The sequence below is a fragment of the Myxine glutinosa genome, chromosome 9 (assembly GCF_964187855.1).
Source record: "Myxine glutinosa chromosome 9, kmMyxGlut1.1, whole genome shotgun sequence".
In the NCBI taxonomy this organism is placed as follows: domain Eukaryota; kingdom Metazoa; phylum Chordata; class Myxini; order Myxiniformes; family Myxinidae; genus Myxine; species Myxine glutinosa.
Window position 1 is genome coordinate 86302290 of NC_136269.1, and position 26865 is coordinate 86329154.

The 26865-nt window shown below is 49.4% G+C and overlaps 1 long non-coding RNA gene across 4 annotated transcripts; it reads left to right on the top strand.

Annotated features, from left to right (window-relative positions):
• The first annotated feature begins 13536 nt into the window (after window positions 1-13536).
• On the top strand, window positions 13537-26650 carry LOC137435249 (uncharacterized). Of its 4 annotated transcripts, none has more exons than XR_010986027.2 (2): window positions 13537-13735; window positions 23313-26650. It is a non-coding gene; the product is annotated as an uncharacterized LOC137435249 (long non-coding RNA). The 4 variants fall into 4 exon arrangements; XR_010986029.2 differs by lacking the exon at window positions 13537-13735 and adding an exon at window positions 13744-13838; XR_010986026.2 differs by lacking the exon at window positions 13537-13735 and adding an exon at window positions 21254-21647.
• Window positions 26651-26865: the final 215 nt, after the last annotated feature.

The following is a 26865-nucleotide window of genomic DNA, read 5'->3' on the forward strand; positions in this document are numbered from 1 at the left end:
AATGGGGGATTGGGGAAAGTTGGGGAGTATTGGAGAAAATAGGGGAATATTTACAAGCGGATATGGAGGCCAAATTCCATATTCGCAACATTGCACCCTTCTCTACCCTCGGGGCGTCCCGACCCGATAAATTTTTACCTACTTTAGTGTGGCACGCAATGTAGTTCCCTCTACTATTAACTCTACCCTGAGTGCGACAGTTTTACAGATATTCACGAATGAGTAAATATGTCCCCCTGCGACGTTGCACCCTTCTCCTCACAGAAACACACCCACAGGATAACCGAATCCGGAAAGAATTCTCAAACTAAACATACAGCCGGTAGGGAGCATTATTTACAAGATTACGCTGATATCTACACTACGATCCAGGACCTGTTTTTGGAGGAACACATGCAGATGTTATGCATAGAGAGAGCGCGCTTGCCAGCATCGATACACCAACCCACGAGTGCTCTGTGGCCGACGGCCTTTAATAACGTGCAGAGCACCCTTTCCCAGCATCAAAAGCACCACCCCACCACCAATCGGTGCAGTCACCATTGTTCATTGGAATAAAAATAAATTCGACAACCCCTAACCCTGCAGGTGTCTCTTGCTCTTCTTGTGGTGCACTTGGTGTTAACTAAAAGTGGTTCACCTGTATGGCATAGGTGCCACGTTGACCCATAGGTCCATCCCCGGGTGGTGCTTGGCCGCAAACGAACTGCGGTCCATTGTGGGTGGCCACAAACATTGCGGTCCATATGGTGTATCGATCCCGGCAGCAAACAGCGAAAGTGCAGGCCCACAACTGCGCAGCCAGCACCTCTCTCTCCTCTCTCTCTACCCCAAAGCCAGATCCTCGGAGGTGGGAGACAAAAAAAGCAGACAAGTGAGTAAGGTGGTAAGGGCGCAAAAGTGCACGCAATGTAAGGTGATGCACACTGGGGGCACATGGGAACCAGGTGAGACAGGTACGTTCCTATCGTACGCCCCCCCCCCCCCACCAGGTAACCTACATGGCCCCTCCCTTACCCCTTACTGTATCCACAAAACACAACACTACCCATAAACATCTACTTTACAAATCAACAAACATCCCTACTGTCTTCCCCGTTCCTCCCATAAACCAAATTCGTCTTCTCTCCCTCCTAACCAATCAAATTTGCCATTTTCAACTGCACATCAAAATTTGCCATTACCAATTCATCATCAGTCCCTCCTAGGGAGGGAGAGATGGAATCACCCCAATGTCTCATCCACGTCGTGATGCGTCTCACAAATCCACACAGCAATCTCATTTCCTGCAACAAACAAAGAAAACACAGGTGTGGAGTCATCATCATCACCACAGGTAAGTGGCTGCGTATGGTGCGACAGGTTCATCAATCCTAACTATTTCCTAAATGACTTTACAACTTTACACTACCCGGGGTCTTTCTCCGGCCAAACCATTGGCCCTCTTACACTATTGGTTCTAAAAACCAATTCCCATTGGCCAGACTGTGGTGCTTTTCAATTTGGGGTCTCACTCCCCCGATTCATCTCCCGGTGCCCTCGCACAATTTCTGGGCTGCGGCGTGTACCTCTCCCAGTGGGTCTACCCACCTGCACACCCCCACCACTGCAGTTGCCTCCGAGCTTACCTGCTCCTTACCCTAACCTAACTACCTGGGGAAGGCCCTCTGGCGCTCTCCCCACTCGGTGCCCTCTCTGGCACTGGGCTGCCCGATCCACACCCGGGATCCTCAGGCACCCACTCACAACTACCGGCTCCCAGAGCCCACCTGCGGCCTCACCTGGCCGACATCCTCACAGTGGTGGAGTGCCCAACCAACTACACACACTAACAGGCTACACGCCCAGCCATTTCCACAACACTAATGCACCCATCCACAACACCATTCTGCAACCGCACCACAAATGCCAATATCCAACCACAATTTACCTGTACCCTCTACCTAACACTTACACTACCCGCCCCGGGTATCCGTGATGGGGGTCCACTCTTCCCCCATTCACACCTTCGCACCATGCACACCACTCCGTACCACTTACTCCAACTCTCTCCACACACCTGTACTTGCACACCTGTGCTCTCACACCTGGTGCCACCTGCACCCTTCTCTCCCCAAGCGCATTCGCGCTGATCCACAACACTCACTACTCATACACTGCTCCACACACCTGTCCAGTTGCACACCTGTGCAATCACACCTGTTCAATTCTCACACACACAGCATCATCTCAGCTAACTACTCCCTTCTGAAACTTGCGCTTCCCAGTCGTCCCTTTAAACTATTGCGCTCCCTCGTCATTATCATCCACACTAATCTACCTGCGTCCCTACTACAGGTATCAGTCACTAACTAAACTTAACGTTACCTAATGTCAATCTCTTCTAGATCCCTACAATATAACCTAACCCACCCGGGCTAGTTTTCACTGCCATACACCCCATAAACTATAGCTCCTTTGCCCCCACATGGGAAGGGTGGCAGGGATGCCAGCCTTACCCACCGGGCCCATCGCTCACTACCAATTTTGCACATCAAATTTCAACAAATCAAAAATTTGCCAATCACTACCCATCATCTGCCAATCACTACTGCCAATCACTACTGCCAATCCCTTGCCAATCATCAAATTTTGTTTTTCTCTAATTTTGGGTCCAATACACTAACCTCATCACCCAGTCTACTCACTACTGCCTCTCGGTGCGCCAATTCCTGTCCAAAGCCCGGCTTCGTAAAGCCAAGCAATGGATGCTGGTTGTTTTGTGCCAGCGGCTGGATGCGTCCGGCACTCGGTGCAGGGACGGGGGTTTACCCGTGCCGAGATCCCACACACCACCTCGGCGTGGAGCCATCCAATGTCCCGATCTCGACCTGCCGGCACGTCTCAACAAAAAGTGGTCGCCATGACGACCCTTTCTATCGGGCTGCCAGCTCCGCCTAGTGGAGCACGGACGCGGCCGTTCAAAGCGAGGCCCAGCACGCACCGAGGGCCCGACTCGGCTATAAGTCGTTCTAAACTCTACCCCGTCTAACGTCGATGCTTCACCTGGACGCTTACACCCCGCAGCCCGTTCCTTGCTCACACATCCCGCCGTGCCCATGCTCCTCGTACCTTTCCTTACACACCCAGGTACACCCATTCCACTCACAGCCTTGGTCACACACCTGACCACCGAACACTTTGGCACACATTCGTTGCTCGCACCCCTCACCAACACACCGCTTCGCACCCCCTCCTCGGTCACCTCCTCTGTGACAATCACAGGTGTGCCCTCATTCGCACACCCAACCACGTGCCTCACCACCAACTCCAGCGTGCATTCCCACTCACGCTCTACCATTCCAGGTGTGCATCCTTCCATCCCAGGTGTACATCCTCGCTCACCTGTCACAACTAACTCACGCTCCATGTCACTCTCACTACTTTCACCTCCATTCCTGACAGCGCACTCACCCTTACTCTTGACAGCGCACTCTTTCCCCATGCACCTGTCCGTCACACACCTTTCTCGCGCACACTCTCCCGTCACACCCTCTGTAACACTCACCACAGGTGGACACTCTTCCTTACTTCTGACAGCGCGCTCTTCCCTCATGCACCTGTCCGTCACACACCTTTCTCGCGCACACTCCTGCACACACTCTCCCGTCACACCCTCTGTAACACTCACCACACCGCGCTTCCATGTGCTCCCTCGCACACACGCTACGACCGACTCACTTTCGCCAGCACCCTCACTCCTTGGCACGCACTTTTTCCTCACACACCCCAGAGTCGGACTTTCTTGCACACCTCCTTTTTCGCACACCAGACCTGTCGCACACTTCACCAACGGCCTCTCACGAACACCCGGGTCTATCTCGACCCCCAAGCTTATTAAATCCCCTGGCGCATCATACGCACGACCATATTGGTCACCACTTACACCGGGTCCTCTTCCTCTTCGCTTCTCCTCCATCACCTGCGAATCCCTCATCCGGTTAATGAGCACATCATCACGATCCAAACACAGACTTTGGACCAATTCTTTTACTTCCTCCTTTATCTCTTTCTTATCCTCTCTCCGTCGCTTCTTAATTTCGCTCACCCCTTCTTCCACTTCTTCTAGTTTCTGCTTCACCTCTTTCATTCCCCGGTACGTCTCCTCAAGCTCATCCTCTAAGGCTACCTTGACCGTTTCCAGGTGCGTCCTCACCTGCCGGTCCTTCGTCTCCATTACCTCTATCACCTCGTCCAACCTCGTTGTCAGTCCCTCACGTACCATCTGACATTCCCTCTTTGTCGCTATCAAGTCGTTTTTTATGTCGTTTTGTGTCGCTTTTAAACCTCCTAATACCGCAGTGTTCCTTTGAACCTGCTCCACTAACTCCGTTTGTCCCACCGTCAGCTGCTCCACCTCCTGCGTCAGGTCCTCTATGCCCCCTTGTAACTTTACAGTCCCCTTTCTCACCTACTTCTCCATGCGCTCCTTACAGTGCCTCACCTCCTCGCGCACTCCTCCGACCTCCTCACTCACTCCTCTTCTGATCTCCTCTCCCATCACTTGCATCTCCTGCCCAGATGCCACCCTCATCTGCTCCATTTCCTCCCTGTGAGCATCCAGTTTGGTTTCTACCCCCATTCTGACCCCCTCTATCTGCTGCTCCATTTGTTTAACTTCCCTTTCCGCTTGGTCCCTCATGTCCCTCAATTTGCCTTCCATACTGTTTTCTAACCCCTCTAACCCATTTTTCACTCCCTCTATCTGATTCTCCTGGGCAGCCATTCTATTTTCTACCCCCGTTAACCCATGTTTCACCTCTTTTATCCCGTTGTCTAACCCCTCACCGGTACCCCTCGCTTCGTCTCTCATTACCCCCAATTGCTCACTCTGAGCCCTCGCTTCGTCCCTCATTACCCCCATTTGGCCCTCCAATCGCTCACTATCAGCCCTCATTCCCACCATTTGTTCCATAAGGGCCCTCATTTGCAGGAGGAAAAGGTTCGAATCCACCAGGGGCGCTGCCGCGGGCGTGACAACGCTATTTTGCGACCCTGCCGCCCTCACTGCTTCGCTCTCCTCCTGTCCCTCATGTCCCTCAATTTGGTCCTGGACCGACCCTGCTTCACTCTCCCCTACCGGACCCCAGCCGTCTTGATCCGCCATAGCGCGACTTGCAAAATTCGAGTTTCGTAAAACAAATCCCAATTTTTTTTTTTTTTCGTTATAATTTCGGCGAGCGCAGTAACCGCGGGACCGCGCTCCGGCTCGATTTTGTCGAGCGCAGTACGCGCTCCGAACCGATTTTCCCTCCCAAAATTTGGGCCTAACTAATTTAGTCCCGGGTCCGAATCTCACTCCTCGACACCAATTGTTACAGACACGACTTTGATGTTAAAGTGGGCCGAGCGGAATGGCCGTCGTGTCCGCACAAATTACCCGACTATACTCGACGTTGACGAAGTCGCGTTACGCTGGCTCAATAAGAAAAAGAAGACACCCGGCTGGGTTATAAAATGACGACACCAAGGATACGGTTCTCAAGACCTCCGGAGGAGATTATATTCGTTACGGAAGGTCAGATTACAGGGACGAGAGGTACAACATAGAAAGACAAGCACTTAGACACAATCTTATATTAACCCCGGACAGACGACAGACAAACGGGACAACGGCTGACTCACACGGGGGTTGATGGCAGGAAAGCGGGTATCGATGGCTCAAGGTGCTGGTGCACTCTTGGCTCAAAGCAGGGTACACGGTTCGGTCCAGAGATGCGGGGAGGTCTCGTCGCAGCGCTCAGAGGTGACGTTCTTTCTCAGGCCTCTCCAAACTCAGGCGCATCTGTTTCAGCGCTCGCAGGTCCTTCCTTCTCCAGCTGGGGGCGAATCTGACGTCACATCCGGCGCGTGGCCGCGTATATCCGGCGGGGAGTGACACGCCCTCGGCTCGTTAGCTCCGCCTCGTGGAATCGGCACGTTGCTTCTCATTGGGTGCGTGCGGGGGGTTTACCAGGCTCCGCCCTTGACGAGGAGCTGAAAAGGAGCCCCTTCGTGGTAACCCCGTGGAGCGCATGGTCTGGAGCGCATCGTCTGGAGCGCATTGTCGATGGCGGCGAACCGAGCCGGTGGGAGGACGCACACTCCCCCCCGCGCAGCGCCGTGCCCCTCTGTTGTTGTAGACGGGGAAGAAGATGGGAGGAGGTATGGGAAAGGTCCTAAACTCACTACTGGTGCCATATAATCACATTCTGGTGCAACGAAGAGTCATAATTAATGGAAACGAGGCCTTAACTGACATAGACTAAGAATAACTAGGAAGATGTCCGAAAGTTGTCTACGTGTGGTGCGGTGGACCTGGGCACGACATTTAATGGGGGAATAAGGGGAAGGTCGGCTCTACTGATTGTTATTTACATGCAATGGGACTAGGGAATGGGGGATTGGGGAAAGTTGGGGAGTATTGGAGAAAATAGGGGAATATTTACAAGCGGATATGGAGGCCAAATTCCATATTCGCAACAATATATATATATATATATATATATATATATATATATATATATATATATATATATATATATATATATATATATATATATATTGTTACGGACACGACTTATTAAGATGTTATGCTGGGCCGAGCGGAATGGCCGCCGTGTTCGCACAAGTTACCCGATTTCACTCGAACGTTGGCCGAATCGCGCTATGCTAAATCAATGAAGGAAAGGACACAACGGCTGGGTTAAATGACACGACACCAGGGGTACAGTTCTCAAGACCTCCGGAGGAGGTTATAATATGGGTTTGCAGAACGTTTAGATTACACGGCACAAGAGGTACAGCACAGAAAGGTGGGCACTTATACACGGTCTTATCTTATTCCCGACAGACCACAGACAAACGGGACAAGACTGACTCACACAGGGATTGATGGCAAGGGAGGGCAGGCAGTCGATGGCTCAAGGTGCACCTTGGCTCAGGGGCAGAATCGACTCGGTCCGGTCCAGAGAGGCGGGAGGTGTCTCAGCGCTCGGAGGTGGCGTCCTTCTTTGTCCAAGCTGAGGCGCATCTGACGTCACCCCCATCTTCCTGCGCTTGTCCAGCGGGGAGTGACACGCCCTCGGCTCGTTAGCTCCGCCCCAGATGGAATCGGTCTGCCGCTTCTTATTGGGTGCGGGGGGTTACCGGGCTCCGCCCTTGACGAGGAGCTGACAGTCAGCCCCTGAGTGGTAACCCCGTCGGAGCACATGGTCAATGGCGGCGAACCAAGCCGGAGTGAGGACGCGCACTCCCCGCGCCGCTGTTGTTGTTGTTGGTGTTGTTGTTTCATGGGGAAGAGATGCGGGGAAGTATGGGGAGGTCCTAAACTTACTACTGGTGCCATACAATCACATTCTGGTGCAACGAAGAGTCAGAATTAATGGAAACGAGTCCTTAACTGACATAGACTAAGAATAACTAGCAAGATGTCCTATAGTTGTCTACGTGAGATGCGGTGAACCTGGGCACGACATTTAATGGGGGAAAAAAGGGGAAGGTCGGGGCTACAGAGTGTTGTTTACAGACAATGGGACTAGGGAATGGGGGATTGGGGATAGTTGGGGAGTATTGGGGAAATAGGGGAATATTTACAAGCGGATATGGATGGAGGCCAAATCCCATATCCGCAACATTGCACCCTTCTCTACCTCGGGGCGTCCCGACCCGATAAATTTTTACCTACTTTAGTGTGGCACTCAGATGTAGTTCCCTCTACTATTAACTCTACCCTGAGTGCGACAGTTTTACAGATGTTCACAAATGAGTAAATATGTCCCCCTGCGACGTTGCACCCTTCTCCTCACAGAAACACACCCACAGGATAACCGAATCGCGGAAAGAATCCTCAAACTAAACATACAGCCGGTAGGGAGCATTATTTACACAAGACTACACTGATATTTACACTACGATCCAGGACCTGTTTTTGGAGGAACACATGCAGATGTTATGCATAGAGAGAGCATGCATGCCAGCATCGATACACCAACCCACGAGTGCTCTGTGGCCCTACGGCCTTTAATAACGTGCAGAGCACCCCATCCAAGCACCAACAGCACCACCCCATAACACAGTCAGCACCATCCGGTGCACCAATAAAGTGTTCAATAATCACCGGTGGTGTCGCAGCCGGCCGATGTTCTGCCGCTGGTCTTGCCTTCATGTGGTGCACTTGGCCTTCTGGCTTCTTTCAAAAATAAAGAAAGGCGCCAACCGCGTCCATTTCTTTATTGTGGCCATCAGGGGGCCAACTAAAAGTGGTTCACCTGTATGGCATAGGTGCCACGTTGACCCATAGGTCCATCAACGGGTGGTGCTTGCCCGCAAAAGAACTGCGGTCCATGTTGGGCGGCCACAAACATTGCGGTCCATATGGTGTATCGATCCAGGCAGCAAGCAGCGAAAGTACAGGCCCACAACTGCGGAGCCAGCACCTCTCTCTCCTCTCTCTCTGCCCCAAAGCCAGATCCTCGGAGGTGGGAGACAAAAGAAGAAGACAAGTGAGTAAGGTGGTAAGGGCGCAAAAGTGCACGCAATACAAGGTAATGCACACTCGGGGCACATGGGAACCAGGTGAGACAGGTACGTTCCTACCGTACGCCCCCCCCCCCCACCAGGTAACCTACATTGCCCCTCCCTTACCCCTTACTGTATCCACACAACACAACACTACCCATAAACATCTACTTTACAAATCAACAAACGTCCCTACTGTCTTCCCCGTTCCTCCCATAAACCAAATTCGTCTTCTCTCCCTCCTAACCAATCAAATTTGCCATTTCCAACTCTCATCACAATTTGCCATCTCCAACTCAACATCAAAATTTGCCATCACCAATTCATCATCAGTCCCTCCTAAGGAGGGAGAGATGGAATCACCCCAATGTCTCATCCACGTCGTGATGCGTCTCACCAATCCACACAGCAATTCTCACTTCCTGCAACACAAAACAAAGAAAACACAGGTGTGGAGTCATCATTATCACCACAGGTAAGTGGCTGCGTATGGTGCGACAGGTTCATCAATCCTAACTATTTCCTAAATGACTTTAACAACTTTACATTACCCGGGGTCTTTCTCCTGCCAAACCATTGGCCCTCTTGCACTATGGGTTCTAAAAACCAATTCCCATTGACCAAACTGTGGTGCTTTTCAATTTGGGGTCTCACTCCCCCGATTCATCTCCCGGTGCCCTCGCACAATTTCTGGGCCGCGACGTGTAGCTCTCCCAGCAGGTCTACCCACCTGCACACCTCCACCACTGCAGTTGCCTCCGAGCTTACCTGCTCCTTACCCTAACCTAACTACCTGGGGAAGGCCCTCTGGCGCTCTCCCCACGCGGTGCCCTCTCTGGCACTGGGCTACCCGGGTCCGTCCTCCGGATCCTCGGGCCCCACTGACACTAACGGCTCCCAGAGCCCACCTGCGGCCTCACCTGGCCGACATCCTCACAGTGGTGGAGTGCCCAACCAACTACACACACTAACAGGCTACACGCCCAGCCATTTCCACAACACTAATGCACCCATCCACAATACCATTCTGCAACCGCACCACAAATGCCAATATCCAACCACAATTTACCTATACCCTCTACCTAACACTTACACTACCCGCCCCGGGTATCCGTGATGGGGGTCCACTCTTCCCCCATTCACACCTTCGCACCATGCACACCACTCCGTACCACTTGCTCCAACTCTCTCCACACACCTGTACTTGCACACCTGTGCTCTCACACCTGGTGCCACCTGCACCCTTCTCTCCCCAAGCGCATTCGCGCTGATCCACAACACTCACTACTCACACACTGCTCCACACACCTGTCCAGTTGCACACCTGTGCAATCACACCTGTTCAATTCTCAACCACACGGCATCATCTCATCTAACTACTCCCCTCTGAAACTTGCGCTTCCCAGTCGTCCCTTTAAACTATTGCGCTCCCTCGTCATTATCATCCACACTAAACTACCTGCGTCCCCACTACAGGTATCAGTCACTAACTAATCTTAACGTTACCTAATGTCATCTTCTAGGGCCCTATCAATATAACCTAACCCACCCGGGCTAGTTTTCACTGCCATACACCCCATAAACTATAGCTCCTTTGCCCCCACATGGGAAGGGTGGCAGGGATGCCACCCTTACCCACCGTCATACGGCGCGAGTGGGACCTTGTGGGACCACCTCGTATGTGAGTCGTTGCCCGCCTGCCGGACCCCGTGCGTCGCCCCTTGCGGGGTCAGCGCGGGGCCGAACCGGCCGGGCCCCCACAGTACATTACCCCCAAGGGGCTCTCGTGCCTCCCCTGTCCCTCTAAAAACTACCCCTGTTGGTGTCGATGCATGGGTCACACTTCCGCAACCCGCTACCCATTCCATACCACCACAACCTTGCTCACCCACACCTCGCACCTCTTGTTCCATACCCTCCGGACCAGCCATACACCTCACTCTTGGCCTCTCACGAACATCCGGGTCTATCTCGACCCCCAAGCTTATTAAATCACCTGGCGCATCATACGCACGACCATATTGGTCACCACTTACACCGGGTCCTCTTTCTCTTCACTTCTCCTCCATCACCTGCGAATCCCTCATCCGGTTAATGAGCACATCATCACGATCCGAACACAGACTTTGGACCAATTCTTTTACTTCCTCCTTTATCTCTTTCTTATCCTCTCTCCGTCGCTTCTTAATTTCGCTCACCCCTTCTTCCACTTCTTCTAATTTCTGCTTCACCTCCTTCATCTCCTCGTGCGCCCCTTTAAGTTCTTCCTCTAACTCCACTTTATTTTTTTCTATTTGCTCCCGCACCTCCCGCTCTTTAACCTCCATCACCTCTACCACCTTGTCCATTTTTCTCGTCAGGTCCTCATGTACCGTCTGACACTCTTTTTTAATTACCCCTACGTCCTTTTTCATCTCCTTCTGTGTCGATTTTAAACCCTCTATTACCGCTGTGTTCTTCTTTACCTGGCCCCCAACTCCTTTTGTCCCACTGTCAGTTGTTCTACTCCCAGCGTCAACTCCTCTATACCCCCTTGCAATTTTACAGTCCCCTTTCTCACCTCCTTCTCCATGCGCCCCTTACAGTGCCTCACCTCCTCGCGCACTCCTCCGACCTCCTCACTCACACCTCTTCTGATCTCTTCTCCCATCACTTGCATCTCCTGCCCAGATGCCACCCTCATCTGCTCCATTTCCTCCCTGTGAGCATCCAGTTTAGTTTCTACCCCCATTCTGACCCCCTCTATCTGCTGCCCCATTTGTTTAACTTCCCTTTCCGCTTGGTCCCTCATGTCCCTCAATTTGCCTTCCATACTGTTTTCTAACCCCTCTAACCCCTTTTGCATCCCTTCCATTTGATTCTCTTGAGCGGCCATTCTGTTTTCTACCCCCATTAACCCCTCCTGTATTTCCCCTAATCTATTGTCTAATCCCTCTATTCTACTCCCTAACCCTCCGATCTGGCCCCCCATTTGGCCCTCCAATCGCTCACCCAATCGCTCACTATCAGCCCTCATTTGCTCACTATTAGCCCTCATATCGTCCTTCTGCAGGTTGAGGGACGCCTGCATTTGCGCCATAAATTGCTCCATGAGGGCCTGCATTTGGGCCATCCCTCCCACTTGTGCAGCGGGTGCGGCCGCCGTAGCTATGTGCGAGGCGCCATTTTGCGCGCCCGCAACCTCGTGCGCGACGACGCCATTTTGCGACCCTGCTACCCTCACTGCTTCGCTCTCCTCATGTCCCTCAATTTGGTCCTGGATCGACCCTGCCTCACTCTCCTCTACCGGAACCCAGCCGTCTTGATCTGCCATAGCGCGACTTTCAAAATTCGGGTTTTTATTTTTTTTGTAAAACACAATCAAATTTCGCCGTTATAATTTCGAGCGCGTGAAACGCGCTCCGGGACCGATCCCACTTCCCGACACCAATTGTTACTCTAATAGTACAATTGGTGTTCCAAAATTTGGGCCTAACAAATTTAGTCCCAGGTCCGAATCCAACTCCTGACAACAATTGTTACGGACACGACTTATTAAGATGTTATGCTGGGCCGAGCGGAATGGCCGCCGTGTTCGCACAAGTTACCCGATTTCACTCGAACGTTGGCCGAATCGCGCTATGCTAAATCAATGAAGGAAAGGACACAACGGCTGGGTTAAATGACACGACACCAGGGGTACAGTTCTCAATACCTCCGGAGGAGGTTATAATATGGGTTTGCAGAACGTTTAGATTAGACGGCACAAGAGGTACAGCACAGAAAGGTGGGCACTTATACACGGTCTTATCTTAATTCCCGACAGACCACAGACAAACGGGACAAGACTGACTCACACAGGGATTGATGGCAAGGGAGGGCAGGCAGTCGATGGCTCAAGGTGCACCTTGGCTCAGGGGCAGAATCGACTCGGTCCGGTCCAGAGAGGCGGGAGGTGTCTCAGCGCTCGGAGGTGGCGTCCTTCTTTGTCCAAGCTGAGGCGCATCTGACGTCACCCCCGTCTTCCTGCGCTTGTCCAGCGGGGAGTGACACGCCCTCGGCTCGTTAGCTCCGCCGCTTCTTATTGGGTGCGGGGGGTTACCGGGCTCCGCCCTTGACGAGGAGCTGACAGTCAGCCCCTGAGTGGTAACCCCGTCGGAGCACATGGTCAATGGCGGCTAACCAAGCCGGAGTGAGGACGCGCACTCCCCGCGCCGCTGTTGTTGTTGTTGGTGTTGTTGTTTCATGGGGAAGAGATGCCGGGGAAGTATGGGGAGGTCCTAAACTTACTACTGGTGCCATACAATCACATTCTGGTGCAACGAAGAGTCAGAATTAATGGAAACGAGTCCTTAACTGACATAGACTAAGAATAACTAGCAAGATGTCCTATAGTTGTCTATGTGAGATGTGGTGAACCTGGGCACGACATTTAATGGGGGAAAAAAGGGGAAGGTCGGGGCTACAGAGTGTTGTTTACAGACAATGGGACTAGGGAATGGGGGATTGGGGATAGTTGGGGAGTATTGGGGAAATAGGGGAATATTTACAAGCGGATATGGATGGAGGCCAAATCCCATATCCGCAACAATATCTATATATATATATATATATGTATGTATGTATGTGTGTGTGTGTGTGTGTGTGGGGGGGGGGGGGGGGGGGGATTGTCTCTTTTAATTGTGTTTTGCTTCATTCAAATTATGTCTTGGTTAAACATATATGCTCTCATTTTACTTTGCAGAAAGAGCATGGCCTAAAACCAGTTCAAGCCAGGTTACTAAAGAGAAACGAAAACACCTTGGAATGCATGAGAATAACACGTTGGAATTCGGCCTGGATACTATCATGAGTGGGAGATGTCCTTCAAGTAAGTTTCTCTTAGCAGTTCTGGAGATAGGACAAGAGGACTTTTCTCCGAAGTTTGCTCAACATTTCTGGGAGAAGCTATGACGAATGTCTTGCCTTACTGTATATAAGACTTGCTTTGCTGAGTTATTTTGGAGTGTTTGAGAATCCTTCAGGCACCTTTGAGTCCTGATTTTCTCAACAGTCTCTGCGATCGTGATTCGTTCTTTAATAAATTCTGTTACTCTTTCATCTGGGTGGACATTGAATCTGTCACCGACATTTGGTACCAGGAGTGGGGTCCAACTCAGAGCTGGAGAGGAGGGGAGGGACCGAGAGGAGAGGCTGGCCAGCACCCGATTTGATTGAGGTGAGCCTTTGCGCTGAAGCTATCCCAAATTACCTGCTCCGCCCTTCACCCTGGTTTTGGTCCGTCCCTCCTTCGCCGCCTGAGCTTGGGCCACAAACAAACTGTAAGTACGGGCGTTTGCCCGGAGTAACGAATTTATTGGTCTACCAAGAGTAGGGTCACAGTTAGCACGGAGGGGGGAACGTGAGGCCAGGCGGATGCAGGGCGACGCCTGTAGACCATGAACATCCCAGGAAGGACAGCCTAGAGATAGGATGGGGTATGCCGTTGCATTACCAGGGAAAGCATAGGCTGAGCTAACGGAGAGACCCGAGGAAAATGGCCAGAAGGAAGGATGAAGGGCAGCTACCAGGTAGGCTTGGTAGGGTAGTGGCAACTACAAGGTCAAGTCAGGAAGCTCTAGACAAGAGAACCTTCCCACCCGACTATTGGAAAGTGTACGGGTGGTGGAAAGAGGAAGTGATGAAGAGGCAGGCAGCGGCGAAACAGGCTAGCCTGGCAGGAGTAGTAGTGGCAACTACAAGGTCAAGTCAGATAGAGACCTGGGTCAGGATAGTGCTGAAACTCCATTGAGATAAAGCACAGGATACGAAGCAGTGAAGCGACGAATACTGCTAATGTAGTAGGATTCCTACCCCCCCCCCCCTCCAAATCCCCCCATTCCTGTCACCCCGTCCTCAAACCCCCATTCCTTTGAATGGTGCGAGAGGAACATGAATGGATGAGGATTGTTGGACAAGATTGTACAAAGAGACAGGTGTGCATGAATTTATGCTGTAATGTATGTTGTCGGAGACATGTTGGAGGTCGGATAGGCGTTGTGTGCGCAGTAGGTGACGACTTAGATGACGTGCCACACACCTGGTGTGGATGTGTGTGCTTGCAATGATGTGTCATTGATGTGTGTGATTGGCCGACTTATGGACGTATGTGCTTGGTCGATTTACTCTTCCTGTGAGGTGTGTGTCATGTATCGTGTATCGTCATATTGTCATCATGTCAGCATATCATGTATGATTGATCAAGGACTTCTTGTATTGCCTGCATAAATTATGCAATGTCGATGAGTACTGGCTACTTGTGTATTGTATGTGTGTATTGGATGAGTATATCTCTGAGGCAGCTCACCCTAATGATGATGTTATGTCACGTGGGATGTCATTGATTGCATTTTTGGGTCAGAGGTCAAGGGTCAGATATCCTGTTGCGATAATTTGCGAACTAGTGATGAGATTCTGACCAAATTGGGTATGATGGAATGATATTATATGATGTTATGGAATGATGTAAAAGTAAAAATTAAATTGAGTAAATTTGGGGCTAAGAAATAGATGGTGTCAGTTTGGATTTTTTTGAGATTCAATGTTTATTCAGTCTGCTTGTGGAAAATGGCAGGCGAAAGTGAGCCTGTATGGAGAGCGTGTGTAGACAGGTTTTTAAAACATGTATTTAATTCTATCCCCACATTAACAGCTCTCCAGATTTAGCATGGGAGTAAAAGTCAAAATTAATTTAAAAGATGATAGGCTGGGTCAACCCACTGGATATTATTTAACGACATGACAGGGACTTAAATCGGGACAAAAGGAAAAATATTGTTGGTTGAAACTGAAATTGTGTACGTAATTTGTGAACAGAGGAAATCTAAGGTAAAATTACGATGGTAAGAATGGAGCTGTGCCGGTGATGCAGTTTCCTCTGTTGTCCTCCACACATTTGTACCAGAAACGGCAGAATTATGGCAGAAAGCTGCAATCTGTACCAGGGCGCCGGAGATAGCTCACCTACCCTATAAGAGGGACAACTTGGGATCTGTGACGGATACCAACGAAGTCGAGATGCCGGCTTTAACGTCTATCCGAGGGTCGACATCCTGATGGTGTCCATTGGATTAAGGCACAATTGATCGCAGTATCGAGCGGTCGTCAAATTAATCTCGAGCACTGTATTGTGATAATTAATGAATAAGTTTTATTAAGTGAAGTCGGTTCGACCTCTCCATTACATTGGGATAAGAACGACAACGAGATATGATCGGGTTTCCGTTAAAACTCGCCACATCTGTTGGTCGAGCGTGGATCGACTGTCCCAGGGAGGTTGATGAATTGTAAATTGTATTGATTGATATAATTGGATTGTGTTTCGGGTCACGTGTCGGAAATTGCTTTAATTAAACAAGAATGTATCAATTGAATGCAGGTTTATTAGCAACAACGATGAACAATCAATCTGCAAGACAAAGAAAGCGATGGTAGATATTAGAATAAGATAATAGATACAGAATATGCAAATAACAATGCGCAGTATTACACAAGATGAGAACGCAATAGAGAACAGCACCATACAAGAGTTGTCTATCTCCCTTTCCCAAAAACGTTCAATTGTGACACAGAATAGAACGAAACTGGAGACCGAGAAAAAGGATCACATGAGTTTATAATTGATATTCTTCTGAATTGAATCGGGCTGGTGATTTGATAATCCGCTTCGGGCGGCCCGTCACCACCCGATCAATCGTCGGAGTCCTCTGAGGGCAGTTCGTAATTTCCTGGTCCATTGTGGGAGTCTCCGGTGGGTGGTTCACTATCGCCCTGTCCGACGCCGGAGTCCCCTCCAGCTGGTCCATCATCACCCGAACCGTCAAGGGGGCAGAAATAGGCAGTGACCGTGGAGGTGTGGCGGTGGTCTGCACATGTGGTTGGTTAGCGACTCTCGTGGGTGGTGTCATCGCGGTGGTGGAGCGGAGTGTCTGTGATGGTAAGCCCGGCGCAATGACATGTTGGGGTTCACCCTTCTGGGGAGTGGTAACAGGATTGAGACAGACTCTTGGAGCGGCGATGGGTTGGGTACCAGACATTAAGTATTTCGGTACGATTGGCATAACACTTGGCATAACGGTTGGCAGCATGCCACTTTTGCCAGTCGTAGTGGGAGTTGTCATGCTGAAAGGCGTAAAACGTCGCAGGAACTTACGATTCCGGAGAGTGATTCTTCCGGAGCCATCCACCTTGACAACGTATTGATCGAATTGTTTTACCTCAATCACGGTTCCGGTCCGGTCCCATTTTCGTGGTTCCAGGCCGGTCTGGTTCTGGATCCGGACATGGTCCCCGACGGCCAGTGGAGGTAGTTTTGTCGTGTGTTCAGAGAGTCTTTCGATCTCCCTGGCATGCCGAATGCGCAAAGCTTCCTCACGATTGTTGCGTGTTTCCCGCCAGGTGTCCGATGGCAAGTATCTGCCTGGGATGATGGGTATGAAGTCCTTGACTGGCCTCTTGAAGATGATCATGGCTGGAGACAACCTAGTGTCCTGATCCGGTGCATTCCGGTACTGGAGTATTGCACGTTGGAACCGATCAGTGTCTAGTTCACCATTGGAACCAGTGTTATCGGTGATCATTCTTTTCGATGTTTTGACTGCGATCTCGGCACGACAGTTGCTGTGTGGGAAGGCAGTGGATGACAACCGATGGTTAACGCCCCACCGACGCAAGAAGTCTTGGGTGTCATGTGCCGTGAATTCTGGCCCACAGTCAGATGCCAATTCGTCGGGGATACCATAAGTGGCGAAGTTCGACCGCAGACATTTCACTAGGCCTTGTGCCCCGCCAGTTGTCAGCTGAATGATTGGCCAATTAGAGTAACGATCAACGGTGACCAAATAACTCCGACCCTTGTGATGAAAGTAATCTGAACAAACGTACTGGAAAGGGTAGGCAGGTTCAGCTGAGGCTGTAGGTGGAGCGCTTGGTTGCGATGGGGCCATCCGATTGCAGTGTGAGCAGCGATTGCGCATCTCATGAATCTGGGGAGTGATTCCAGGCCAAAAGATCGAGCTGCTGGCCCGGGTGGTCATAGCCGTGACTCCTTGGTGAGCAGCATGAAGATTCTCAAGGACAAGCTTCCGTAGCTTCGGTGGGATGATAATCCTCCCCTTGTAGACCACTATGCCATCAATAGTGTAGAGGTGTTCACGGAAGGGAAAGTATTCCAAAATGGACACAGGGAAATCGTCCCGACTGGCAGGTAGACCCTGCTCAATAGAATTGAGTAACTGCAGCATCTGAGTGTCACTTGCTGTTTCGTCCCGAACATCGTCCCAAGTGACGGACCGCACAGAATCGAGTGTCTTGATGGCTGCCATAGAAATAGCCATTTCCATGCCAGTGTCGTCATCTGTGGTCCACAGCCCAGTCAAGGTGTGCTGTCTTAGTGTAGTCGATGTGGCCACATCCATAATGGAGGAAATGTCATCCACCAGTGGCAGTCGTTCCGATGGTCTGGCACCCGACGGATGTCGTGAAATCGCATCTGGTACGCAGTGTCGTTTTCCCGGGATGTGGATAATTCGGAAACGATATGCTAGGGTCCTTTCTTTCAAGTTGGCAAGCCGCGTGTTATGGATGTCCTCTAATCGTCTGTCACCAAGAAGCTTGATTAAGGGCTTGTGATCGACGGCAATAATCAGGTTCTTGCATCCCAACACAAAATACTTTACTTTTTCCAGGCTGTCCGCCACTGCTAGAGCTTCACCCTCTATCGGAGCATAGCGCAACTCCGCTGCATGGGTGAAGCGGCCTCCAGCAAGGGTGATTTTCCAGCCATCGGGGCAGCACTGTGGGGTTTCACCAGGGCATCTGCAGTGTTTTTGGAGGAGCCAGAAGCCAATCCCATCCTTCGACCAGTCAGTTGCGAGACATGTTGTCCGTTCCTTGTCAAAGATCCGGACCCCATTTGCGACTTCAGATATGATGAGTCGTTTTGATTCTTCGAATAGGGATTGTAGTGTTGCATCCCAGTAGAAGGGGGTGCATGGTTTTAGGAGGTCCCGAAAAGGTCGCATCCTCTCGGTCATGCTGAAGCAGTATGTTACCTGATTGACTAGCCCAAACCAGGAGCGAATGTCAGTAATTGTTTTTGGTGTGGGGAAGTCCTGTATCGCTTGGAGATACCTTTGGCATGGTCGTACACTGTCCATGGTGATCTCGAATCCAGCGAATTCGACCGTGTCCTGACCAAAATGGAATTTCGTCGGATTTTGCGTAATCCCATTACGGCCGCACAGGTCGAGCCAGTTGCATGTCTGAAAAAAGCTCTCTTCCAATGTGTCGCTCCACATGATGGTATCATCAATACATTTGGACTTGTTTTTGAAGTCCGATACAATTTCGTCAAATCGTCTGGAGTATCCATCACCTGAAGCGATGTAACCTTGGGGAGTGGTGCAGTAACGGTATCGGCCCCATGGTGTGATGAACGTTGTCAGATGGCGGTCACATTCTCTGATTGGAACGCTGTGATAGCCATTCCAGGCGTCTGTTACCGTCTTTTTGGTGTTATGTGGCACCGCCATTGCTTGATGGAAGGGTGACTGGGTGTGGTGGGTCTCACGTGTGCAGTGCGCATTCAGTGGTTGCAGATCAACTGTCCTCCGTGGGGTCCCATCCTTCTTTGGACAGACGACCATTCTGCTGCACCATGTCACTGGTTCACCAATTGGCACCGGTTCCAGAACCCCTAACCTGATGTCGCGATCGATACCAGCCTTGACTTCTGCCTGCCAGTGTAAGGGGACAGGCACTGGGGTGTGCACCGCTTTTGGTGTTGCCTCGGGGTCAACCATCAGTGTGAGAGGCGGACCTTCCATGTGGGGTAGTGGCTGGTGTTCGCAGACATTGAATGTGCTGCTTTTGTAGTACTCCAGTAGCCATTTCTCCAGCCTCTCTCGGTTCTCGTCAGTGGCCGGAAATGGGATAGATGTAGGCAGTGTAGGGGGAAGCGATCTTTCCGGGCAGTTACAATTTGCATCGATAACTGCTGCCACTGCAGCACCAACTGTGTTGGATTCGCCAATGGTTGGGAAGCTACTAGACACGAGGCCTAGATCGACGCATGCTTCACGACTGAGATACATGTTCCGTGTGTCAGGTGAGATGTAGCAGATTTGTCGGGTTTCAATAATGTCGCCATTGGCTGTGCGACCAGACAGGTGTAGGAGCATGGCGCCGATAATCCGGACCCTTCCACTGTTAACAGCATTCATCTTCAGGTTGACAGGTAACAGGTCTTCATTACGCAGCCCGAGTTTGTGGAAAATATTAAGTCCTGTGAGGCAGCTTTGACAGCCAGTGTCGGCCATGGCCTGGAGCCTGGCCGATTTTGGTCGGGATGACAGTGGCTGGCCGAAATGGTCATAAGCTTCCTTATCGATCCGTGCTATGAGTTTTATGTACGGCTGTGGTTGAGACTTCTTCTTGGTCCAGCCAGAGAGGTGGTCAAATATATGGTGGTCGAGGTGTAGTGGAGTTGACGAGGTGGCCATGGCCCTTTTAATTTGCGGCTTCCAAATGGCCGTTTCTCGTTCCGTGACAGAGCAGAGGAGATCGTGGACCTGGCTGCTTTCTTCCACATCATGAGCATCCATTGATTTGTCCGTAGGTTTGTTGTCCGCCTTTTTCGTGCCTCCCCGGCAGACATGTGCAAAATGGCCGCGAGTGGCGCATTTACTGCATGTTTTCCCGTAGGCATTGCAGAATTGACGCCTTTGGTCGATGTTCGGCTGTTTGCCATGACCAGTTTTGCCGCAATAACTACAAATGGCCGCCTGCTTGTCGGTAGTGATCAGGGCTCTTTTGTTCTTGTTTTTGTATTGGCTTGCGCCATGAGCGCCTTCACTATCGAGCAAGGCATTCTGGGAACGCTTCCCTGCTTCCTTGGCCTCGACGAAAATGAGAACTTCGTCCAAGCTCATGTTCTGATTTTGATCGCCGAGAATGTCCTGTTGTATATCTTGATCGGCGAGTCCCCGACATAGGACATCGCGAACCATGTCCTTGGTGTAGTTGACATCAGTAGGGGGATTGCATGAGCATACAACAGAAAACTTGCAGATCTCAGCTTGACCAGCCAGACGGGCTGCGTAGGTACGAATTGGTTCTTCTCGGTCCTGTCGCATGTTGTGGAGGTTTACGCGGGACACCATGGTATTCTCCTCTCGGACAGCAAGGGATCGAATGGCTTGTAGTATAGCTGCCTCGTCCTTGATTTCAATGCGTGGGTTGCTGCGGTGGAGGTCACGTCGTAGGTTATCATCACAACATTCAAGGAGTTGAACGCGAACATCATTGCCGATTATCTGGGTCGCTGCCTTGTAACCATCCCATCTTCTGGTGAAATATTGCCAATCTTCGCTGGTACCGCCGGTTTGGATACGAGGACGGCTGACTTTGTCCGGTTTGGCTGGTGCAATGGACGTGTGAGTCATGGCGTGGATGGAGAGCTGGATAGCAGCAACGGCATTGTCAGTGCTGTCAGTAACGTAGACACAGCTCGGGAAGGGGCAGACTGCAGCAGGCATCTTCAGATGAGTTGATTGTTCATAAACAAGAATGTATCAATTGAATGCAGGTTTATTAGCAACAACGATGAACAATCAATCTGCAAGACAAAGAAAGCGATGGTAGATATTAGAATAAGATAATAGATACAGAATATGCAAATAACAATGCGCAGTATTACACAAGATGAGAACGCAATAGAGAACAGCACCATACAAGAGTTGTCTATTAATAATAGAAAATAATAAGAAATAATAATAATAGAACTGGGCGACTTGATGCAAAGTTTAAAGAGAATATTGATTTCTGCAATTTGTTGTTGTTGTTGTTGTTTTTGTTTTGTTGGTTGTTCTGGGGGACCCTGGAAAATAAACAGATTTCCGGTGCCAACCGGAAAGCTTCTGTTACAGTATGCTTTGAATTTTATCCTGTGCTCCATACGAAGCGCTAAGTACAGTGTGCAGTGGAGTTTCTCATCTGTACCGATGTTTATGATTGAGCTCTGGGTTATTCATGTTAAATGGATGACATTTGGGAGGGTGCAGGGAGACGCAAGAAGCGTGGTGTGGTTATGGGTACGTAATACATCTCGGAGATGCCGTGTTCTAGTGCACCTGACAATGGCTTTAGTTTATGGTTGCGAATACGTGTCATGCGCGCTGTGAAGATTGTAAAGAGCATGCGATAATACAGAATTATTAACATACCGCTACTGTACAGATGGGAGAACCATGCTTGCCCGGGTTAGGCTAAGTAGCGGCCGGTACCTGAAGTAATTAATACAGGAAATATTGCAGAGTGCGTGGAGCGGCAGCGTAGACGTGAGGGTAGACGTATACGTAGACGTAGACGTAGATGGCGTGGGGGGCGTAGACGTGGGCGTAGACGTGGGGTAGCGTGGGGGGTGCGGCAGCGTAGACGCCGAGTCGCCCTCCGGAGCCGTTGTTCAACCGGCGTGGGTGCGTATGTACTATGTGAATAAAGATGCAGGAACGTATGTACCGAGGTGCTTTGTGGAGAAGGCATGCTTGTGAAAGGTCATGGCTTGGAGAGGGTGTGTGCCCAAGTGTATTGTGGGATATCAGAACTTGCCGATTATGGAGGTGCTGTTGCGGGGCGCGGCGGCTTGCGTTGCGGACAGTGTCAGAGGTTGAGGTTTTTGGTCATGTGGCATTTGGGGGCCGAGTTGGAGTGATGCGTGGGGTGTTCAGTGCAGGAGGTGCGCACCAAGTAGAAATCGGGCTTCATGGTGGAGCATGCCCCCTTGCCCCCCAAGAAGGGCTGTGAAATGAGGAGGGGTGAGGACGAGTCTGGAAGAAGATCCGGTGGTGTGAGTAGTGGATGGAATTTGACCTTAAAGGGTGGTGGTGCTGCTTGCGCCAGGCAGTTATGTTGTGGTGTGCAATGTCATTGTGAAGAACGCTGGGTGGCGAGTGTGGAAATGTTAATCAGCCAGGATGTTGCGGATCTCTGATTATGTTGTGGCCTGGATGTTGACAATGATGTCATGGGTGCCGTGGTTGTGGTTGTGGCATCGCGGTTCGATGGAGGTAAACCCATCTGATACATGCATCACATTGTCAACAGAGGCACCTCTAGACATACTAAACCAGGAGGGAATAAACAGGACACCTGCACTCAGACAAACAGTGAGTCATGACGACAGTAATACATATGAGAACTATTTTTGTTTTTGATAAACGGACCAGGTTATTTTTTTTGTTTTATTTACAATAAATAAATATATAAATAAGGGAGGTTAATGGTGGTTTCAAGGCAATGATTGATGATCATGATTGATGGGAGGACCAGTGCAAATGTTTGCAAGTGTTTGCAAGTGCAAGTGTGCAAGTGCAGTGCAAGTGTTTCACAGGGACAGACGATTGGATTCGGATGTGAGAATTATTTAATTTTTGTTGAAGTGATTCTTCACCATTGAGTGATGTGGCCAACCACCGAGTGTCATTCTAGGTCATATAAGATATTGGTAGATATTGGGATATTGATATTATTGGGATATTGGGTTACTATTATATAGATATTGGGATTGTAGTAGATATTGGGATTCATAGTAGATATTGGGCAACTATTGGGCCAGAGGCCGAAACAGGTGCAGGGAACAGCTGCATGATATGCTGAAAGCGGACCCGGGCGGGGGCCGGGTGGATTAGAGAAAATTGGTTTGTTTAAAATAATCGTTGGAATAATGGTTTCTGTGGGATGCAACAATTTTTGTGCAGTTGTTTGATCCAAGAGATTGTGCCCGAACCAACAGACTACGCCATCCACGACTTCCAAGCTGAAGACCACCCTTCACCCGCAAGACGCCCTAGAACCAAGGTGGACGGGGCCTTTCCAGGTATTGTTGACTACACCAACCGCAGTCTTCTGCAATGGTAAGCCTTCCTGGATCCATGCCATGCACTGTAAGTTGGCCATCAAAGCACCAGACACTACAACACAGTAATGATGTTCTCAGCCCCAGGAATAATGCTACTGATAGCAGCAGTATCTATTGGTAGCGCACAATGGGGTATCTGGGAAACACGAAACCTCACCGTAGTAATGGGGCAGGAGATATCACTACCATGTTTTAATGAAAGCACGAATTGGGCATGGAGATTTGTGATTTGGGAGGAGACATTGAATGGAAGTGAATGGAGACAGGTATTGCAAAAGGTTCGTAGGCCAGGAGGAGGGGGGCGATACGACACCACAACGAAGCGAGTGCTGGGATACAAATGGGGAAAACCCGATTTAAGGCTACAGACACGCACACATTTAGAGGAAGGTATGTTTATGAAGCTCAGGTGTAGAGCATGGACAAAATGGGGAAAGACGTATGGCGACATTGCAAACCTCGAAATTACAGTTAGACCATACCCCCGAGACGAGGCTCGGGTGAGAAATGATGAGAGCACATATTGGAAAGTAGCAAGAGGCAACAATGGCAACAATTCAACAGAACAACAACAATGATACAATGGTAGAGGTGGCAACAATTCAGAACAGGACTCAGTGCTGGTCATGCATGAAATTCCCCCAAACTAGCACTGCTGGGATACAAATTAATGATAGTATTACCCTTGTCCCTTAACAATCTCTGCTCAGAGCCCATCGTTCCCTATGTTTGGTTACCACTTTGGAAAGAGAGGGTGTTAATAACAACAAGGCTGTAACCGACCATTTAATTATCGCCCTTCATTGGCTGCTCATGTGGCTGATAGGCCCTCCCCCATTTGGGTTAAACCACAGGAAGGGGTAGTCTGCCTCCAGGGCTCTGGACATTTACGCATGGGCAAATCGGAATGCGTATACACTCTTCCCAGAAAAATGAGAAAGGGGAAAACGGGATTACTCTACGAGTGGTACTACATGATAAGTACACCCACAACGTAACGGCCATAACATTCTCTAGGGGGGTTAGTAAGGCCAATGGGGTAACAATGGGAATTCAGTGTCTATCCACTCACCTGATCCCACCCCATGGGATCATGTTCATATGCGACGATAAAGCGTACCCCTACTTACCAGATAATTGGGGTGGCACATGTTATCTAGGATCAGTACTCCCGGATGTCTAGATACTAGACGATCTAGATGCAAAGCCTCTAAATAGGCGAGGCAAGAGAGCGATTTGGAATGAAGACAGAATGACTAAGTTACATGGAACGGGATGGGAAAAGGTGCTAGCGTTTTTCTTCCCGGGAGCAGGTTCTTCCGCTATGAATAATTAATTGAATTAATTTATTAATTAATTCCGCTATGAATAGCTTCCGGATAGATAAGTTGGCCTTAGCTTTGGAAAAGGTAGCTAACGACACCGCTACAGCCCATAATTAATTATTGGATACAGTAGTTCACATGCGCACAATGGTAATGCAGAATCAGGTAGCTTTGGATATGCTATTGGCAGAGAAAGGAGGGGTATGCGGGGTAATATAAGGTAAGTGTTGCGCGTACATACCAGATCCATCCAAGGGCGTGTCAGCTGCGATAGCAAGACTAAGAAAGACTAGTCACTAGGGTGGTCCAAAAATGCAAAAAAAATCACTTTTTTATCTGGATTTTGATGCTCTATTGGATTATTGTTAGAAATGGTCTAAATCATTCACCCAAAAAATATTTTGCATCTGAGTCATCTATAAACTCATACACACTCAACATATAAATTTGCCATTTTGGTCAATTTTAATGAAAATCGTCCATGTTGAGAGGCTTACAAAGACTTTAGAAATATTTTTTTCCTAAATAATGTCATTGATGGTACAATGTACATACCCCTGTGAAGTCCTCATGGTCGAAACATGAGTCAGACATGTATGAACATGTTTCAAACATGTTTCAAGCATTGTCAAACATGTTTCGACCATGATGATTTCACAGTCACACTCACAGGTGCATGCAAAAAGTCATGCACCACAAAATGGCTTAGTACAATAGTGCATGTACTTTTTCCACCTAGGTTGCTATTGGATTGTTCTCGCCATATTTCAATTGAAGTGTGTATGAGTTTCTAGATGGAATTGAGCGAAAATATTTGGTGGGTGAATGTTTTAGACCATTTCTAACAATAATCCAGTAGAGCATCAAAATCGGAGAGATCGATGTTTTTTGGACCACCCTACTAGTCACGCGCTGACTATTGATCGCGTCTCGCGTGAAAACTCTTGGAATGTCAGATGGATTGCAGATTGGTTCAAAGGATGGACAGGCATGATTGTTAAGTGGTTGTTGACCGCACTTGCGGTGGTAATCGGGGTAGTAATTTGGAGGCACTAATGAAAGCCCTTGTGCTTATGTGCGTAAGGATACAGGCGCGAACGCGAACTGGGCACGAACGGGCGTTAAGAAGATGGACTGCGGAGTATGAAGAAATGCCTGCATGCTGACACTAAATTGTCTCTTTGACAAAGTGACAAATTGACTAAATTAACAAGTTGTCTCTTTGATACATTGTCTCAACAGAGACAAGAGGAGGGGCTGTGGGGATTGTATCTTTTAATTGTGTTTTGCTTCATTCAAATTATGTCTTGTGTAAACATATATGCTCTCATTTTACTTTGCAGAAAGAGCATGGCCTAAAACCAGTTGAAGCCAGGTCACTAAAGAGAAACGAAATCACCTTGGAATGCATGAGAATAACAAGTTGGAATTCGGCCTGGATACTATCATGAGTGGGAGATGTCCTTTAAGTAAGTTTCTCTTGGCAGTTCTGGAGATAGGACAGGAGGGGGCAGTTATTCCACTGCTTTTTTCTCCGAAATTTGCTCAACATTTCCTGGAAAAGCTATGACGAATGTCTTGCCTTACTGTATATGACTTGCATTGCTGAGTTATTTTAGAGTGTTTGAGAATCCTTCAGGCACCTTTGAGTCCTGATTTTCTCAACAGTCTCCACGATCGTGATTGGTTCTTTAATAAATTCTGTTACTCTTTCATCTGGGTGGACATTGAATCTGTCACCGACATATGTATATTACGTATTTACTACACATTAACACATAGCATTCATACCAGAATCCGGATTTTGTGTATACATGCATCCAAATAACAAAATAAAAGCATAATCTATTGACATGTATTGTACTGGCTCAAAATAAGACATCTTTTTCAGATAATTAAGTTTCTTGTTGTCTTTTCCATTGCATTGCTCATAACTCATATAATGATATTTGGGCTCTGTGGGACACATGATAACTGGCCATGCGTAGTCGTGTCCTTTTTTCGAACTCAAGAAGCACTTGCCACCATCCTGCTTGAAGCATGCGACACACCTGATGAAGTAGATAA